Source organism: Aquila chrysaetos, chromosome 1 (genome assembly GCF_900496995.4).
Source record: "Aquila chrysaetos chrysaetos chromosome 1, bAquChr1.4, whole genome shotgun sequence".
Taxonomy (NCBI): domain Eukaryota; kingdom Metazoa; phylum Chordata; class Aves; order Accipitriformes; family Accipitridae; genus Aquila; species Aquila chrysaetos.
In genome coordinates, this window is record NC_044004.1 from 21,402,913 (window position 1) to 21,423,256 (window position 20,344).

Sequence of the window (20,344 nt, forward strand, 5' to 3'; positions counted from 1 at the left end):
GAAGGAAAGGTTAGTCCCACATAAGAATTTCTTCCAAGGGAGAAACTATGCAATTGACTCAGTAGGTATGCTTTATGTAATATATAGTAATCACTGGATTATTTCATGGATTTCTGCTATATTGTGGAATAATAGCCACTTATATAATGTGAAGTATGTTATTTTTACGGGTTGCTGTATGAATATATGGCAATATATTGCCCTGTTACCAGGAGCCTTTCTTTTCCTGCATCTTGGAAACTGAAGCACATTTCCTCTATTTCTCCTTATGTGCTTGTTTTGGTGACTGTTTCATAAGGCAGTTGGACACCTTCATACGGTAATACAGATGTTGTGCCTCATACTGAATATAAATGTGTGTGGCAGGTCCTGGCACCCCACATTATACTGACACTTCTGGTTGCCTTCAGCTGTGTTTTTAAACATCTGTAAATTTCCAGTTCGGCTAACAGAATTTCTCACATTACAGGTATTCTTGATCTCAAATGTCTGTTAAATAGAGTATCAGTAGGTGTCAATCAGTGAGTCTTTGGTGCTCTTCCTGCAAGGTAAATACCTTACTATTTCACCCTGCAGGCTTTCAATATCTGTTTATTATTTTGACACTGATTTCCAGTAGCCTATACTATGTAGGCTTTATGTCTAAACCCAGACTTCATGGCATATTATTTGAAGTCATGTTGAGTAATCTACAGCTTATTCTCAGACTTTTCTATATTAAACCTATCAGATCCTGCAAAAACAGTTTTGACTTGCAAGCAGTCACCTTTTTTGCTGTCGCATATTCCAGTAAAGCTAACTTAGGGGAATGTTAATAATAGAATTATAAAAAAGTAGAACTGGAGGGTACTTTAAAGGTTCATACAGTCCTGTAGTTTTCAGACTGTTGTTAACTGGTCAAAAAAATCCATAGACTATTTCTTAGGAATCCGTAGAAGTTTAATAAGTACTTAGCTATGTGAAATTGTACAAGATATTCTATAGTTCTGCTGTTGAATCACATCTCAAATTGGTATGAATATCTCCTGCAATTTAAAAAATGACCCTTTATGTGTCTCCAGGGTTCAGAACACATGTCTGAAAATTTGCTTAATTATTTTTAGTTTAAAAAACAGAAAACTGCTTGGACAAATGAGGGGAAGGGACAATCCAATGGAACAGCTCAATTCCAATAGTGATAAGAAAAGCAGTTCCTTCTTGTTTTGTCACACAGTTGTCACAGCTTTGAGTTGAGACCATTATTTTGTTCCAGTTTTTAGGTACAGTTACAGAGTTGGTTAGAATCAAAGAGTCCATAGCCATGGTTTTCTACATCTTCAGCTATTTATTCTTTTATTTGGCTGGCACCAGTGACATCATGGTAATAGACATAATTCCTTGCATTCCAATATATAATTATATATTTCCTATTATTATAACAGGGCTGTCAACTTTGAGTCATGTCTGGTAGTTTAGCTACCAAAAACTGTGCATGTGCATCTTCTGACTAACAGTGGGCCAGTGGCTAAAGAAAGGAACAGTGAAGAAAAAAAATTCACTGTCTTTTAGCAATGAACACTTAGCTCTAAGTACTGTTCAGAAAAAAACCTGAAATAATTTCTCAACTTCTATTATCATTAAAAGCAAAAGGATGAATGGTATGAAAATCCTAAAAGAAAAATAGCTCATATAGACCAAATTATTTTTAAATGGGACTGTGTCAACTGATGAACAATAATTTAAAAGGTGTGTTATGAAGTATTTGCTAATGGAAAAATGAAACTATTTGATTTTTTACATCACCTTGAAAGAAGGCACCTTCATTTTAAAGACAATAGGGAGAATTCCTTCAAGCATAAATTGAATGAGCGGGAAAAAAATGACAACAGGAAAGCAAATTTTCTATTCAGCTGCTCCTGTGAATACAAAAGTGATCAAATAATCTCTTTGTATGAGCCACCAAATTATGAATATTAGAAAAGATCACGAAGTCACAGGAGACCAGTAACTACCTCGCAGCAGAAAAGAGGAAATTCCTATGGTGGATGAAAAGTTGTATTCAAGCAAGCCAATTTAGTAACTCCTGAAGGTAATACCAATACATGATATTTTCAAGACATGGCCAAAAATATACTGTTTTCATTTACTGTTAAAATAATGTCTACTCTTGCAGCTAGATGAGACTATAGAGGTTTTACTATCAATAATTTTCTTTATTATTTTAAAGAAGAATTAGAATGTGAACCATTGGAAGCTATGTTTGTTTTGTCACCCTCTTCCTATTTGAATGTGAGCATATATATATATATATTTATATACATATACCATGTGGGTAGTAGTTTTGTACAGGAATATGATACAGACTGGGGCCAGTACATCAGAATTTCACAGATGGTGCATGTTCAGTGATGACAAGTCTGGCTGTGCTGGTCTTGCTGAATTCAAAAAATGGTCACTAATATTTCCTAAGAGCTTTGTAGTAGTCACAAAAACCCCACCCATTGGCAGCAAGAAAATGCCAGGCTACATAAAAAGTGTTTTGAATGCTGCAATGAAAAGAATTGGCCTTATCAAAGCTTGACCAGTGAAGTTTCATGTATTCTCAACTTTCTGTAATGACAAGGATTGTGAACATGATGGTTTGCCTTGCATTCTGATACAAGGTAGCTATCAAAAATACTTGCTTTTTTGCAAAACGTTCAGAAATGCAAGTCTTTTTTCCTGAACATTAATTCGAACTATCACATGAGCATGAAAGTGAAACCCTGCTTAACAGGTTTGCTTATACCTCTGGTGTTTTCTTGTGACTTAATGACCTTGATCTAGTAGAGCAAGAAAAAACTGTAATGGTTTATAATATAGCTGAAGAAAAATCGGTTTTATCCAGAAGCTTCAACTCCAGATTGAAAGAGAAAGCTACTTTGAACCTGCTTTGACACATTTAAAAAGTTTCACACATTGTGACTGAAAAAGGTTGGCACTCAATAGCGATGTAAAAAGCTGAACGAAATATTTCACTCTCATTAGTGTAATGAACGAAAGAATGGCTAGATATGAAAACCATTTGCAAAATCTTGGAATTTTGGTTACAATTTAGTAGCCAAGGAAGAAGTTCAAGGGTGTTGTGGTGGGGAATAGAACTTGAATTTATATAGGAATGTCTTGCTTTATTATGATAAAAATAAAGAAAACCACTCTTGCTGTACATTACCAGATAAGTCCAGAGTAGCTTTCATGCCAATATCACTGTATAGTCATAGAAGTTCACTATTTCAGCCTTTCTAGTAATGGAAGTGAAATATTGATAGAGCCTGGAGGGATGCTGTTGGAAATGGACACTGATCCTTTTGAACCTTCACTCACTTTGAATTTCAACCCTCTCATTAAAGCTGATATATATAGTTATAGACATGCAGAATCACAACTTCTTTATTGTCCTTTCAAACATTTTATCAATGAACCAAAACTTTTTTGACCCATGTCAAACTTTTTTTGGTCATATATAGGAAAAACAACTTGTTGCCATTTAGGCATGCTATTCTCTGTGTACTCTCTGTGGACATACAACATACTCTTTTTAAAATATCTGAGGGTTGCTATCTGTCTTTTTCTCAGTCTTTTCAAGATCAAATTAAACCAGTTGTTTGGGGTCTATTTTTGCTTTGTGGGGAAATTTTCAAAGCTTGTAAACATTTTTGTTACCATACTCTGGATTCCAATTTTGTCTATATCTTTCTTATAGTTCAGTGGCCAAAAAACCAGCATTCCTACTGAAACCTCACCAGTGCCAAGTAGAGCAGAATAATTACCATCTGTGTCTTACATTTTACACCTCTGTCAAATCCCACTAAGATGACTTTTGCCCTGAGTCACTATATAGGTGACTCAGATTCTAACAGCAATTTTCCACATCTTTCCACAGTCTTTTTTCAGTACAACCGCCAAGCAAAATATTTCACCTGTTCTATCTTTGTATGTGATTTTTCTCCTGAAGTGTGCTAATAGTTTTTCTTTTATCCTTATTTTGTTTCATTTTATTGATTTCTTGAGTTTCTAAAGAACATTTCAAATTCTATTTCTTTTGCTTAATATGAGCGAAAGATAGCCATAAAGACAGGCTATTAAATACATGATTTTTAATTGGACTCAACCTTCTTAAAAGTCACATTAAAATTATTAAAGGAAATATTGCAAGCTTACCCTGTAAAAACAACAAGATTGATGTTAAGCGCTCTGCATTACTAACGTTCTGCAAGGATTCCTATGGAAATCCCTAATGATTTATAAGCACATTCACAGTCCCTTTGGCTTATGCTTGCTGAGTGCACTCAAAGCATAACCTGGTTTCATAATCCCTGCTTCACACACTCTTTGAGGATTTGCAAACTCTTCTAAGATTGTAGAATCCATTGCATTTTTTCCATCTTCTGTTGAAATACTGTGTTGGCAATCACTGTGAATACATGCTTTCTAGCTGTTCTTTTTAACTTTGATCTGTAACACTGAAAGTTTTGTGTTTTGGGATAGCTTTTTCTTCACATTGTCAGACTCCTGTTCAATCTCCAGCCTGGCTTGATTCTGGACTTGCTGAGTCAGGGACACATTTTCACCGATAATTCCTCACTCTTTTTGTCTTTTTTTTTTGGCCTTTGCCCCAAGCTCCCTTAGTGAGCTAGTATCTCAGTGGATCAGTTATTTGGTCCAATGTTGTAAGATCTACCCATATATCATCCTCTAGTTATTCACAACATTTTTTAAACATTCTCTTCCTTCTTTTGAACTGGTTAAATGCGCCTCTGTTTTATACTTCTATTTAGGTTGGGTTGCGTTTAACTTGTATCCCATGCTTTTGCCACTATTGTCATCTGTGTAAGTTGATTGAAAATAAATAGAAAGATCGTGCTGTGGTGTCTCGATCCAATGTCGGGGAAGGTTTCGATATGATCCCAAGAGCGAGATTAAGACACAAATGAGGTCAAATGCCATATACCCAAAAGAACTTTTATCATCAAAAGTATCAAAAGTAGAAAATAGTAGCGATAGGCTAGAATGGAAGAAAAGGCAGAAATCAAGCAAGCAGTTGGGGTAGAGTTGCAAGGATAGTCACCACCATGGATCCAGTGGCATCCCGTTGGTCCTCAGTCTTCAATTCTTCAGTGGTGGGTGCACACCATGGCTTGTCTCCACAGTCTTTTATAGGGCATATTTTGATGAGGTATGCACATATGTATTGTTCATGCACTGTTCACACGCTGCAGGTTACATCTGTCACACGATCTTCACGTGATCAACACCAGAAACCAGTATCTTATCTCAAAGACTACAGTTTCTGTGAGAATGGTAGCCTCCACATTCTTGCATGCTTGTCGGCTTCAGCCCGTTTCCTCTCCTGAATGCCTCTGTGGCCTAGTAATTGTCCTTATGGACGGACGAATGTCCTGCTTAGTCAGGCCATCTCAGAGACAAGGGGCTCGAGATAAGCAGTCCGCAATTCTTGAGATGAATGGCTTGAGAAGTCTCTCACACCTAACAATCTTTGAGACAAACAGCTCAAGATAACAATTCAGTCTCTCACATGTGGAAACAACCATTCTCAAAAGTAAGGCTGTATATTGCACAGGTTTTTGTACTGACATTTATTGTTTCCAGTTAGAGAATGAAACAGGACTAGAGATTGTTTCCTTTGTCTTTTCATATTTTCAGAGATTTAGTTCCACAGAGCTCCATTATTTTACCCCATTATTTACATCTAATGATGAAGCTAAAGTAAATAATTTCCTTTATTTGTGGCCATACACAGTGTAGCAAATAGTCACTACTCTGGTATACAGTGCTAGACAGATTTTTTTTATTCAGTGTATTTCCTACACTTAATATGAGCCTTTTCCTAAGCTAACATGAGATTCCTAAAAATGTTGTTTTAAAAAAAATTGACATTGGCTAATAATTTGCTTTCTTTATATATATCTCTATCTCTCTATATATCTAGAGACTCAAAGTATTGTAACTTTGTCACCTGTTTTTTTATGCAGATAGCTTACTTTTTGGAATACATATAGACACTGCAAGTTTGGAATAATGCTCTGATGATATGATACTAATATAACAGAAGGTATAACCTATGTGTGTTAATGATTTGATTTTGTTTTGATAGATGTAACATTTTGCTTTAGTTTAGTGTAGTACTGTAAGTACTAGTTCCCGGTTTGGGGTATACTCTGGACATTTTATTTTACAGTGGTTTATAAATGGATATGGAATCATGTATGTTTGAAAAAGCAGCTTTTGAGAACTGGCATGGATACCAGCAGGGTAATCTACATGCCTGACCAGCTCCTCAACTAATCTTTGTCTAGTAAAACTAAATGCACATTGCTTCCTCCTGTACATAAACACACAAGAAGATAATAGTGAGTGTCTTAGAATGGAGATTTCCAGATCATTATGCTAAGGATAAAATTCTCTAATGTACAGAAGCACTACTCATGGGTAAAAAGTCTGGTCCTCTGTGCATCTGGTTGTGGATGGATACAAGCGAAGTCATACTGAGAGGTTCAGGAGTATTTATTTGTTCTGCAGGGAGTAAATATAGTGCCTGTTTATGCTGCATAGTCACCTTATGTGCTCCTTCATATCTTCCTTGCTGGGATTCCACAACTTTTTCTTAAGTGCCAGGTTTCAAGGTAAGCAGACATAGTGATTCAGCCCTTGAAACGGAGGAGGAATTTTCTTTTATTGTACAACTGTGAAAAGTTTTTTGCAGTAAAATTGGAAATCTTGTTGACAGGTAAAAGGTTGCTATTCACAGACTGCCATTGCAGCTGTCACCATAATCCCCTGATGGGCCAAATAGATCTTGAGTTAAACCAAGGTCTTGAGTTAAGCCGAAAATATCTTGATTTCTGTAGCTGGGTGCCAATTTCTTGACTATATCTTGACTTTTACTCTCAGCAGATGGAAGAAATAGAAGGCTCCACATTGTTATGAGAAAATTGTACTTTCCCTTTCTCTTCTCTTGGATTTAAATGGCCTATCTGGTGCACTTCCTTCTCAATATTTTCTTCATAATGTTTTTTCCTGTGGCCTTCAAGGACGTCTACCACTTCTATGTTAAAACTGTTTTGTTACTCACATTGTGTAGATCTAAGTCTTTCAGATAAGCAAATATTTCCTTAAGGCTGATGTTGCAGTTAATAAATTGCTATTCTCCACTCTAAGTAATACAGCTGTTTTATGTCTTCTTTGTCTGAGCTACCTTACTATTTACAGTTAGATGACAAACACCATAAATGGTGAAGATCTTCTGAAAATCAACTCTCCTTGGGCATTCAAAAATAAAACAAACAGTAAGTAACGTAAAACTTGCCTTATTTTTTCCTTTCATATGTAAATTACACCATCTTTGGGATCATAAAGGGTAATAAAGCTTCTTTTTTCTGATACTGTATGTTTTATTCTTTCTCACACTGTATCTCTACCTATCTAGCAGACAGACTGGAGTCTGTGCTGATCAAAGATGAGACATGAAAACTCAGTAAAAGTTTGAATCAAATAAAGATTTGAATGGTATTAGGTTAAGGACTTTCACGTACTAAAACATGAAACCAAAGCAGAAGCAGATTGTATTTTTATTTTTATTAGATCTTCACCTTCTGGCTTCCTAAATGCAATTCAGAAATGGCTGTTTGACCTTTACAGTTTTCAGTTCACTTCACTCACATGTCTAAGCGCAGCTGTAGCTGAAATACTCCTCTTCCTTTTCTTCACATGCATGAATTTCATAGTTGTGCATTTTGGCTTTTGTTTCTACTGATTATTTTTTTGTAAATCTTGATTTTGATGAAACCTAGTACAAAGTGATCTTTAAGAGAATAAGTTTCAGGTCATGTAACCACCTCAAAGTTGCTATGTTGCAGACCAAATGTTCTTGTCTTATAACTCAAAATTTCTAGGAGGATGCAGCTTTCAAGTGCCTGATGGTGCTTATGAATGTGCTTATCATGTGATGCCATGTGTCAAATCCCACTCTAGCACTTCCACTATGCGATATTCTGCAAGGAGGCTCATGTCAAGAATTAAGAAGTTGAAGAAATTGAAACATCAGAAAAAGAGGGAAGAACAACATTGTCAAGAACATAGTTTCATTGCATACAAGGATAGAAAGGAAGAATGTCATTGCAAGGGTATAGGGTGCCTAAGAAAAAGTTACTTAAACCCAGTATTTTATGTTCATTGTTAGGTAGCCTTTCTTTTAACGAGTATTATAATTACTGCTAATGCCAATAACAATTATGAATATGCACACTAACTGGAACATATAGAAAAATAGGTAAATATCATAACTGTGCAGAGAACTAATAAGAAAACCTTTTAAATGACACATAAAACTGAATTCAAGTGCATTATTCTTTTCCTGAGCCCTTTACATAGAGGTAAATTTGAACACTTGCAGAATTAAAATTGTAGCACCATTAACATGTTCTGGAGAAAAAGTGCGTGTTACAAGGAGACAAAGCAAATTATCTCAAATTTATCACCTTGAACTAAATGACCTCAAATTTAAATTAAGTTCCTAGTCATCTTTGGAGGCCTTGTCAGCACAAATTTATGAGAAAATTCCCTTGTGAAGAATAGGTTACACATTTATCATATACTTGAATTTAACTTCTTTGCCAAATTTACACACTTAGTTATGGTCTTGAGAGATGTAGGGTAGATGCAGTGGGCATGAGAGATACTTTTTCTCTTTCAAGAGATATTCATTGAAACAAATAGAAGATTAATAATTTACCTATTTGATTTAAAATCCTATATTATCTGCAGATAGTTTTGACTAAAATTCCTTTGTGTGTGTGTATGTGTCTGTGTGTGTGTGTGTATGTATTTCATTACAGTCCATGCTTTCACTGGAAGTCTGTAAGCCAGCACAGAAGTCCTTTGGGGAATTTTTCAGAGTTCTTCCTTACAGCTAGGCCAGATGTTTTCACTGCATTGTTTTCTCATTTCATCTTTTTAAAGCAGCTTGTTACAGTATTTGGAGAATTGGTGTGTTAGAAGCTCCTCCCTAAACATTTTCTAAACTCTTTGTATATTTTGCAACTTCTACAATCTCCTGATACCAATGTAAATCTATGAAAGCATTAAAGGAGTTATTATTATCAAAAACGTTCTTTCTGAGGAACTGTGCTGAAAAACGATAACTGAGTGCCTTGCACAAATGTGCCTTGCACATTTTTCTAATAATTTTTATAAATGGAGTATAGTAATTTCTCATAAATTTGCTCAAATTTTTGAGTTTCAATATATAAAAATCTGTTAAAATATTGATTTATTAGTTAAAAAAGGATGTACTACTAAATACTTACAGAACACAAAATTATCTAGATGCTAGTGTTTAATAGAAGTAATTAAAATCCCAGCAGAAAAAGCATTGCAGGTTAGCTCAGAGGACCGTTTGGCCCCAGGTCCCTTTAGCAGGGGCCAGAAATGAAGGCTCAGGAAAGAGGACAAGAACAGATTAAGCAATAGGTGTTTCTTTCCTAAATATTTTTCCAGTATAAGGCCAAAAAATCAGAATATTGTGCATTAAATATTTAGTGACTGTGTCCTGTTGAAATACATGGGATGTTAGGTACTGAATTACTTTGTGAATAAATATTTTAATTTCCATTTTAACGATGGATTTTCAAATTGAGATCCTAAAAACTCTCATTCAGATGTTGCCCTGCATTTGAGATTAATAAAATGTCTGGAACTGGGGACCCTCAGTGTTCTCCAGCATGCTCACTGAACACCTAAAGAGCCCATCAATAGCGATGAGAATGAGGTACCCAGTGCAGTACTAGTTTCATTGGGAGCTGCAGATTAAGCATAGACTTCGTTTTTACCTTTCTGGACTGTTCTGGTCAGCTTTCTTGGAAAGCATTTACAAGATCAGACTACATGGAAAACAAAATGGAAGGTTGTTGTGACTCCAGTCTTCCCATCTTTCCCAATCTGTCCTATTAAACTGTTCTTATCTCAACCCATGAGTTTTAATTTTTTTTCCTGATTCTCTCCCCCATCCCGTTTGGGGGGGGGGGGGGGGGGGGCGAGTGAGGAAGCGGCTTTGTGGTGCTTAGCTGCTGGCTGGGGTTAAGCCACAACAACAGAACAAGGTAAAATAGTTTGTCTCTCTAGATTGCATGCCAAAGTTTCATGAAAGAAAGGCTAGCCTTATAAACTTGTGGAATATGTGTTAATTTTGTAACATTCTGCTAGACACTTATCTGTATAAGAGAACAGTTGAAATGAATTTTAGGATTACTGAAATTAAATGACATGAATTATAACTTTTTAAATAAACTTGCTTTCAATCTTGACTATCCTATAAGGCAAATCAATTAATTGCTTTTGTAGTAAAAAAAAATCATTACGATTTTGCAATCTTTTAAATATTGAGTAATAAAAATGTGTATCAAATTTACTTTCTGACTTCTCTGCTAGTTCATTTTTTACTTTAAATTATTTTTTTTTGAACTTTACACTTCCTTCCTCCCTCCCTCCCTCCCTCATCCCTCATCCCTCTCTCCCAAAGTGTAGTACACCAATTATTTAAATTAATAGGCAATTCAGTGAATGAAGGTAGAAGATAATAAATAATAATTTAGGAGGATAATAAAATGGGGATAGAACATAAAATAATTGTTTTAAAGTCATACTATCAAACTTGTTATTGCTATAGTCCTGCATCTAAAATATGTGTTGTTATTATTGGATAAACTTACACATTTTTACCGATGGAACTTCTATCAATTAACTGAAAAAAATTGCAGTAAAAGTAGGTGCTGTTTTCACAGGAAGTTCCAGCATGATGTAGTTTAATCTTAGTAAGCTGGTTGTAACCATTGTATATGACAAATTACAGCTCATCAGTCTGATGCCTTATTTCTAATTTCAGGTTTTCAGAACTGTATTTTTTAAGAACTTTATTTTTCTCCACATATAGTTACATGACCTTTACAGGGCATCCTGGACCACTGACTACATGAAGTAAGTGTGAGTTCTGTGTACTGTCTTAGATAATGCATACTGTGCAGTACATCAGACTGCTGTCCTGCCTGTCATCTTCACTTTTAGCATGCGTGAATGCTTGGTTTCAAAGCATCTGCTGAATTTTAGTATAGAGAATTATTTTCCTATACAAAATGATTGTCCTTTAAAAAACACTTTTCTAGGCCAGATATTTTCCTGGCAGATATAGTTCATAAAAATAGTTTGTATGAAACTGCTATTCTAGAAGCCATAGGAGAATTCTGCCTGCAAATCCTGTTTATCAGCTTCTTCCCTGTGTCAAAATGCTCAGATCCATAACATAGTTTGAGTAGAACCATCTCATTCCTCTTAGCTGCTCCATGTACAGGCATCTTGAATCCAGTAAGGAATTTACAGCTATGTGATTTTATGAGTTCATGGATAACACTATTACTTCTCTCTAATGTCTCCCATATTCATATACAAGCCAAGCAAAATCATAGCAAGAAAGAGTAGGTTCTTGGAGGAGTGGGACTCTTGGATGAGATGGATTTCTAAATGCTCCTCTGCATTTCTACAAATATTTAAACAAATGTCTGTATGTATTAAGTTCAAGCAATAGTTAAACACCACTGATACACAAAAGAAAAAAAAAAAAAAAAAAGTCTTCCTAGTTGCTACCAAACTCTTTCAGTGCCTACGACTGTGCTGGGTTGCAGACACAAAAATGTCTAGGAGTTGACTGTGCCTGGTGTTTCAGTGTCCAACATTCAACATCTGAGAAGGATTCATAGTGCAGGAGCTGCCCTAAATGAATTCTTAAATGGGACCAGGGACCATCCTTACGGTATACCTGTGTCACCTCAATATTGAGATCAGTGTCTGTGACTCTGTATTGGTTTTGTTGGCAAGGTTTTGGTAGCGGGGGGGGTTACAGGGGTAGCTTCTGTAAGAAGCTGCTAGAAGCTTCCCCTGTGTTCAAGAGAAAGCCAATACCAGCTCTGAGACGGACCCGCCGCCGGCCAAGGCCAAGCCAATCAGCGATAGCGGTAACGCCTCTGTGATAACATTTTTAAGAAGGAAAAAAAAGTTGGGACAGGCAGATTCGGCAGCCGGAGAGAGGAGTGAGAACATGTAAGAGAAACAACTCTGCGGACACCAAGGTCAGTGAAGAAGGAGGGGGAGGAGATGCTCCAGGCGCCGGAGCAGAGATTCCCCTGCAGCCCGTGGTGAAGACCATGGTGAGGCAGGCTGTCCCCCTGCAGTCCATGGAGGTCCACGGTGGAGCAGATATCCACCTGTAGCCCGTGGAGGACCCCACGCCGGAGCAGGTGGGTTGTCCCGAAGGAGGCTGTGACCCCGTGGGAACCCTGCGCTGGAGCAGGGTCCTGGCAGGACCTGCGGATCTGTGGAGAGAGGAGCCCACGGAGCAGGTTTTCTGGCAGGACTTGTGACCCCGTGGGGGACCCACGCTGGAGCAGTGTGCTCCTGAAGGACTGCACACCGTGGAAAGGACCCATGCTGGAGCAGTTTGTGAAGAACTGCAGCCCGTGGGAAGGGCCCACGTTGGAGAAGTTCGTGGAGGACTGTCTCCCGTGGGTGGGACCCCACGTTGGAGCAGGGAAGAGTGTGATGAGTCCTCCCCCTGAGGAGGATGAAGCGGCAGAAAACAACGTGTGATGAACTGACCGTAAACCCCATCCCCGTTCCCCCTGTGCCGCTGGGGGGGGGTTGGTAGAGAAGCCGGGAGTGAAGTTGTGCCCGGGAAGAAGGGAGGGGTGGAGGGAAGGTGTTCTGAGATTCGGTTTTATTTCTCATTACCCTACTCTGGTTGATTTGTAATAAAGTGAGTTAATTTCCCCAAGTTGAGTCTGTTTTGCCCGTGACGGTAAGTGATGAGTGATATCTCTCCTGTCCTTATCTCGATCCACAAGCTCTTTGTTATATTTTCTCTCCCCTGTCCAGCTGAGGAGGGGGAGTGATAGAACGGCTTTGGTGGGCACCTGGCAACCAGCCAGGGTCTACCCATCACAGACTCCTACACCAACCAACCTTATGGGAGACACAGTTTAAATATGTCATCCTCACTGACAAACCCCAGCTTTTCAGGTTTTAAATACAATAAGCTCTTTTGCTCCTTTTCTTCACTTACCTAAGCCTTGGTTTATTGTTTATTCAGAGGTATAATCACTGTTTTGAATACAATCCTTAAATAGTAATTACAATGAAATCTGAACACATACCTTTCAGGTAAATTGAGAACTGACAAGATGCAGAGTTATTTTGACATTCTGCCTTTGACCATTGGACATGGTGTTAGCTTTATACCGAGTAGCTTGAATAAGTAATTCCTAACAAATGCAAAATAGAGTGCATACAATGTATGAAAAAGAAAATACTAATCCATTGAGTGCAAGTAGTTATTCACAGCTGTAAATGCTGAATGAAGGGTGTCATGGATATTCAAGTCTCTTGCCAAACAAGGACATATAAATCTATTTCTTCTGTTCCTGGTCCCTATTTCCTAGAGAAATTTCCTTGTCAGCTTAGTCAGCAACATTCAGCATATGTCAGCCATTCGCTAGGCTAGCACTTCCAAGGCTTTTTTTGCCTTCCTTCCCCTTCCATCCCCAATTCACTGAGTTGCCTTTTAATTTAAATAATGTGTGTACTGCACTTTGGGAACCTCTGCTTTGGATGTCTGATATTTCTATGTGTTCGTAAGTGTTTCTAGATGTGTAACTCAGGGTTGTGAGTTGTGCTAGGTGGCAAGGTGAGTAAAAGCCCTAGGTTTAAAAAGAGCGGAGGCATGATCTACTGCACATTGAATTATGGGATGTTCTTTTATTGATTTTAATAGGCTTTATATTGGGCTTTAACACATTCTCCTTTTCTAATTTCAGTAAATAGAAAGTATCCTTTAATTCTTGGAAGGAAGGAATAATCTGTTCTTTTAGACAGCAAGCTTTTGAGATCTCAAAGCCAAATAATGTATATTGACTATGGTACTTGTATAAGAATAATAAAATTAAAATTTTAGCCCTGAAACATATTGGTATTATATATTTTGGTTTGGGAACTACTGATGCTAAGAAGAATGCTTTTAATGATTATTTTGCTGCAACAGCTTTAACTTTATGATTAGAGTGAACTAAAATGTCATAGCAATTATTGCCAACTTAAAATAAATACATATGAAAATTATATTTTATCCACTTAAGAACAAATGCTATGCTAGATATGAGAGAATGACCATTACATCAAAGTTTTTTCCTAGAAATAACTACATGCCTGGATGTAGTCATGCACTAAACTCCACCAAAAAAGAGAGAAATACCTGCTGAACAAAACAGCACTTGTTTAGTAGTTCTCATGCCATACCTACAGTTTCAGTGAAAATAGAACTTTCACCATGAAGCTTGTCTTCAACATGTTTCAGGAATTTATGGAGCTGCTACTAAAGTGTACAAAAAAATTGCAAGGATAAATATTAGTGCAATAATGTAAAACTTGGGTAAAAGGTATTATTGTTGATAAGAACTGGCTTTTGGTAACTGTCTTCCCTTTCACAGTCTAATTATTTAATTATTTTTTAAAAACGCCTACCTAGATGTTGAAATGTTCTATTAGCTGAAAATATGCATGATAACTTCATAATAATTGGACATCTTGTCATTTTTTAATTACTTACATGATGGCAACTGCAGGTGTGAGTGATCTGTTACTGACAGATACTGTTACCACGGCTCTAAATGGGTTCAAGACCACAGGAGGAAATTATAACATCCTTTGTGAATGTTGTTCACAAGAAAAGAATTGCTTTTGGGGAAAGTACTGTGAGTTTTGTTGTGGTGGGGTTTTGTTTTGTTTTGTTTTGTTTTTCCCTGAAGAGAACAGATCTTTAATGGGTTCACATTTTGAAATTGGGGGGAAGGAAGAAAACTCTATGTTGATGCTCTAGAAAACCAAGTATTGCCCTAGGTTATGAATGAGTAGGCAGCAACATTTCAGACAGAAATTAGGAATGGCCACATTAAAAGTATATACTGGATGGGAAAGTGTGATCAATCTACTGAAAGCATTGACATTCTAATGAACAGCATCCAATGCATTTTTGTGTGGGTATGTTTGTGTTTATATGGATAAAACAATCACATTTTAATTGGTCAGTTTCCTTGGGATACAGGACACACAAAACTTCTGCAAAATTTCAGTTGCAATTTGCACATTAATGAAAAGAAACATTCATGCATCATACATAATTTAAAACACTAAAGCATGAAGCATCTGTTCAATCCAGTTAGGATTGTCTCGTGTCCTCCACATGCATATTTCTCACTTGTAGAACTGAAGAATATTGAGATAAATTGATGTTTCTTTAAGAAAATGATCAGGTGCTGGAGCTTATTATGTTCTTTATCAATTTTAGAAAGGCATAATGAGTTTGTTTTAAGGGCTACATTTTTATAAAATACAAAAATTCCTTGCCATTTTTCAGTCCTCTGCATGATATAACTGTCACAGCATTCTATAAATAAAACATGTCCATAAATACTTCATAAGGAAGATACTTCCACATAAGCTTGTGAATACAGTAAGAGTTTTCTTATTAAAAAAATCATTGTCATTTTATTTTATTTCATTCCTTTTTTTTTTTCTTTTTTGGTTGTACAGAAGACTGCTTGGCTATCTGGTTTCTTTAAAAAAAATGAAAACGAAAGATTTAAAAAAGGTAGCTGTAGGAAAGATGACACAATACTGAAAATGTCCAATTCTATGCTTCCATTCCACTTCTACTGTCATTTATGCCTGCTTACATTATATGGAGAATATCAGTAGGCTAATATTCTTCAATTCTAGAGTAAACAACATCTCCACTGGCTGTCAATATATTTCAGAACCAAGGTCTTCAGAACTGAGAAAGCATCCTGTTCCTTCATCTTGAGGAGTAACTAAACCTACCTATGGATTAAGAAATTGTTCCTCTCATTGTTACCTCGTTAACAGCAAAATGAGACATACAAAATGTGAACAGGTCAATCATTAAAGGCTAATAGAACAATCAGCACCATTGAATAAACTGATATAAGTGAAAACAAGATAAAATGCTGTTAGGATTAAAGAATAAAAACAGAATAAAGAATAACAACATGGAATGGCAAGCTGTATCAAGGAGAGCAATAACTTGATCATGGACATGATTTCCCACTGCAATACCATGATGAAGAGGGTTTATGAGATACTTTAAAATCTGAACAAGAAAATAGTAAATAAAAGCAGGGAACTGGTAACACCTATGCTGATGTTAAGTAGTAGCACCTCTGTTTTATTAATACTATTGAAGCTGTTAATGTAATAGCGCATTGTGTCCCAGAATTCTTAGAGAATGTGGAAAACTGGCGGTGTAGAAAAGAGGAACTATCCAAACACATGAATTTTGGAAAGCTTGTCTTATTTTGTGATACTTGATCTGTTTAATTCATTAAAAGGAAGTTAATCACATCTAATCACAGTCCATTCATATTATGCTGCTCCATGAGTGTAACAGATAAAAATGCCACAGTTGAGGAACGATAACTAGACAGATTTGCCAAATAAAGTTCAACTTTTTAGCACACATTATTAGCTGCTGGAACAACTCTTGTATGATGCACTTGGTCTTACTCAAAATCTTTAAATCAAGGTATATGTCTTTTTTAAAAGACAGTGTTTGAAGTCAAACCTTAAATCTCGGAATGACCACAGAAATCACTAAATGAAATATTATGTCTCACAAAGTGCAACCAATGTTCTGGCCTTCAAAATGGTGAAAGCCTCCAGCCAATTTTTGGATCCTTCCTTGTGCTATTATTATTTATTATTTCTACTGCTGCAGAAGATACCACTCCTACTGAAAATCGCATATGCCTGATGAAATAATCATCAATTATTTGAAAAAGAATGACATAGAACAGGTGGGAAAGAAAATAGAATGACTAAACTATTTGTTTATGTTCCTGTAACTTTTGTAATGTAGAGATCCTTCCAACCAGCTCTAGACAACTTAGTTTACTCCTCTAGCTATAATTACCAAATTAAAGATTGGAGATCTTTGACATTGCTGCACTTACTGGTAGTATAGATATAAAAGCACAGACTTATGAAAAAAAAATCATATTGAAGTAAATGGAAGATTTTTTTTTCAATTATCATAAAATAAGTGATCAGGGAAGGGAACATAGTGTTTTGATTGTTTGCTCAATATTGTAGTCACTGCATCACGGTCTAAAGCATAACCATGAGTAATATTTCAAATTAATTTCTTTACTTGCCTGTCTCTAATCCTCAGGTAAGCATATTGCAGGCATATTCAAAAATATGCCAAAATGAAGATAGTGACATAATCAACATACTGGTTTTGTTACGCCTTACCAGATAAGTTTAGATCTAAGTCTAGATAGTCTAGATATTGCTACACTCTGTAAAATCATGTAAAAACACTACAACCAGCTATAGTAAATTCCATTTCTGAATGAGCAAAAACCAGACAAATGGAAAGCTAAAGAGCTTCTAATGTGAAATATTACCTGAGGAAAACCTGTGTTCTAACAAAAAGGCAAATGGTCAGAGTAACTGTAAGCAGAAAGAGGATGAATGGGATGATAGGTTACAAAGGAAGAGGCCTTCAGCTTTACTTTATAGGAGAGGAAAGGAGAAGAATGATGCCAGATTGGCTTTTTTCCTGTTATTTAAAAATTATCTGCTTTACCTAGAGTCTGAATAGCTGAAAGATGCAAATTTTAATTTGCATACCAATAGATGTTGAATAAACAGAAGTAAAAATTTTCAGTTTTCTTATTTAAATTATTGTTTTAATAGAACCATAGCATATCTCAAGTTGGAAGGGACCCATAAGGATCATTGAGTCCAACTCCCTGCTCCTCGCAGGGCTACCTAAAACTAATATGACTAAAAGCATCATCCAGATGTTCTTTGAACTCTGACTGTGTTGGTGCTGTGACCACTTCCCTGGGAAGCCTGTTGCAGTGACCAACCAACGCCTCAGTGAAGAACCTATTTTGTTATTCTGTATCTTGTTAAAAAGACACACATTCTATTCTGTGTTTAAGCTAGTAAGTATGATCTTGACTTGCTAATAAAAGTCCGTAGACTGCATTGATGTGGCAGTGCAGGTTTCAGTACTTGTTTGGGTCACCTTTAGCCTGAGCTTACTTTAGTTTATTCCACATGGATGATTGTTCAGCAGTCAGGTAACTATTGCCCAAATTTCCTTTAGCTCTATGTATCTGTGTGGCATGACACTTATTGTTAAATAATGGATACTAAAATTAAGCAGACATTCTATGAAAAGTGAACTACCTATGACGCTAGCTAAAATGTATTGTGGCAGTGTACTCACATAGACATGATTATACCAGAGGCCTTAGATGTGGACTGTAGACAAGTGTCACCGAAGGAGTACAACCTTAGTAGTCAGGTAAAAAGGCTTTCAGAAAAACAAGTATAATGTAGAAATGGGAACCTAAGTAGACTGTGTTAGGAACCATATAAAAATATGCAGACTCAGGACTAGGAAGGAAGAAACCCCCCACTACCATCATACCAATAAAATACTACCTGGCAAAGAACTCAGGACTTTGATAACTCACCATGAATCCCACTCATATCCTATTCTTCTTGAAGAAGAGTGGTAACATTGACAATATGTCCTGAAGGAACATGGAAAGGTGAACCTAACATAAGGCAGAGGGGTAGATACTAGGAAATTTCTCTCTATATGTATTTTTCAGTAACAATTAGGTAATTTGGACTGTGAGTGCTAGTATTGTGGTAATTAGACTAATAATAGTTACACCTGATTATTGTATTTTGCTTGGATAATTTTTTGAGAGTAACAATAAATTCTCATCTTCATATGTAAGATATGTCTCCTTTGCTCACAACAAAATTTTGTGTGTAACCACATGAAAGTTGACACATTGACAAATTTAGGAAGGTAAAAGAAGAAAATAATACTAACTGCAGAATCTTGATCAAATGCGCCAAAAGACTTCATGTTTACTGGAGTGTCTGTGTGCGTTTGCAGTCTGTAGTCAGATGTCACTGATCAGATCTGATTGACAGATTACTGTCAATCAGCAGTGTTTTATTGGTGTTTATGCTGACTTTGCAATAGCAAAGCCAAGTAAAAGCCAAGTAGTCAGTGATGGTGGATAATGTCCATTGACAATAAAGTAGAAGCAACTAGTTCAATCTGTGATGGCCATTCAGGATTTACCTTGCAACATACTTGCTTCAGGCTAAGAAAACAGAATAAATTGGTTTTCTATCTCTCTACTTTATCTTGAGCCACCAAACGTCTTATGCTATGTATGTTTTGCCACACATTTTGTTTGTACACAGGACTCAAGATAGAAACGTGCATAGTGCAGGGTCAGGTCTAGCTAATGACCAAAGTTACCCAAGAAAATTTAGTGAGTCCATATTAAAATATAGTTGTGTTTTGGTAGAAAGCAAGACTCACAGGGGTGACCACTGTATTAGAAACCTGCTGTTGATGCACATGATTCCACCCTTCTAACCCACCCCCAACACAGTTTTGATTTGTCCTAACAAAGTTTTAGAGTTCTTTCTATGCTGAATGTGTCAACCTAATTTTACAAATATTTAACATCTGGATCTCTTCTTGCCTGACATAGCCACATTATACAATTGAAATTGATCCTTCAGGGATTTTTGTACTACAACTTTCACCTTGTGTGCACTTGTGCCCGTGTGTCAAGACAACTGCAACTGCTGTAGAAAAACCTTTGGCATAACCAGAAAAGATCTTAAATCATAAATCTGAACTAATGTAGTTATGTAGTACTTAAATGTTTCTACATCAAATGGCAAGTTCACATTCCCTTTCCAAATGCTGTGAACTTTATATTAAGTAACTAGATGATGACCTAGTCTAGTCAAAAGGTTATTGAATGTTGAAAACTTGTTATCATTTGCTTACCTCCTTGTCAAATTATGTCATTTGTACTATATAATGACATTTTCTAGCTTAGTACTTCCTCTTAAATTAAACTTTCAAAAAAGTTAAACTAGTGATTTGCATGCCTTAATTCTTTGGAGAGTTGTTTCTTTGGATCCTGACATTCACTGATCAAGTACAGGATTCATTTACACAAATTTGGTAGCGTGTGTTCTGAGTCAATGTCCTCCAAGCTGCATGCTGGCATCACTTTATCCACATACTAGATTTGCACAACACTAGAGGGTTGTGACAGGTACTACCAACATCCCAAGGTTGGAGCGACTCAGGTTCATGGATTTCCTTTGTCAGAATTGAGGTGAAATGACA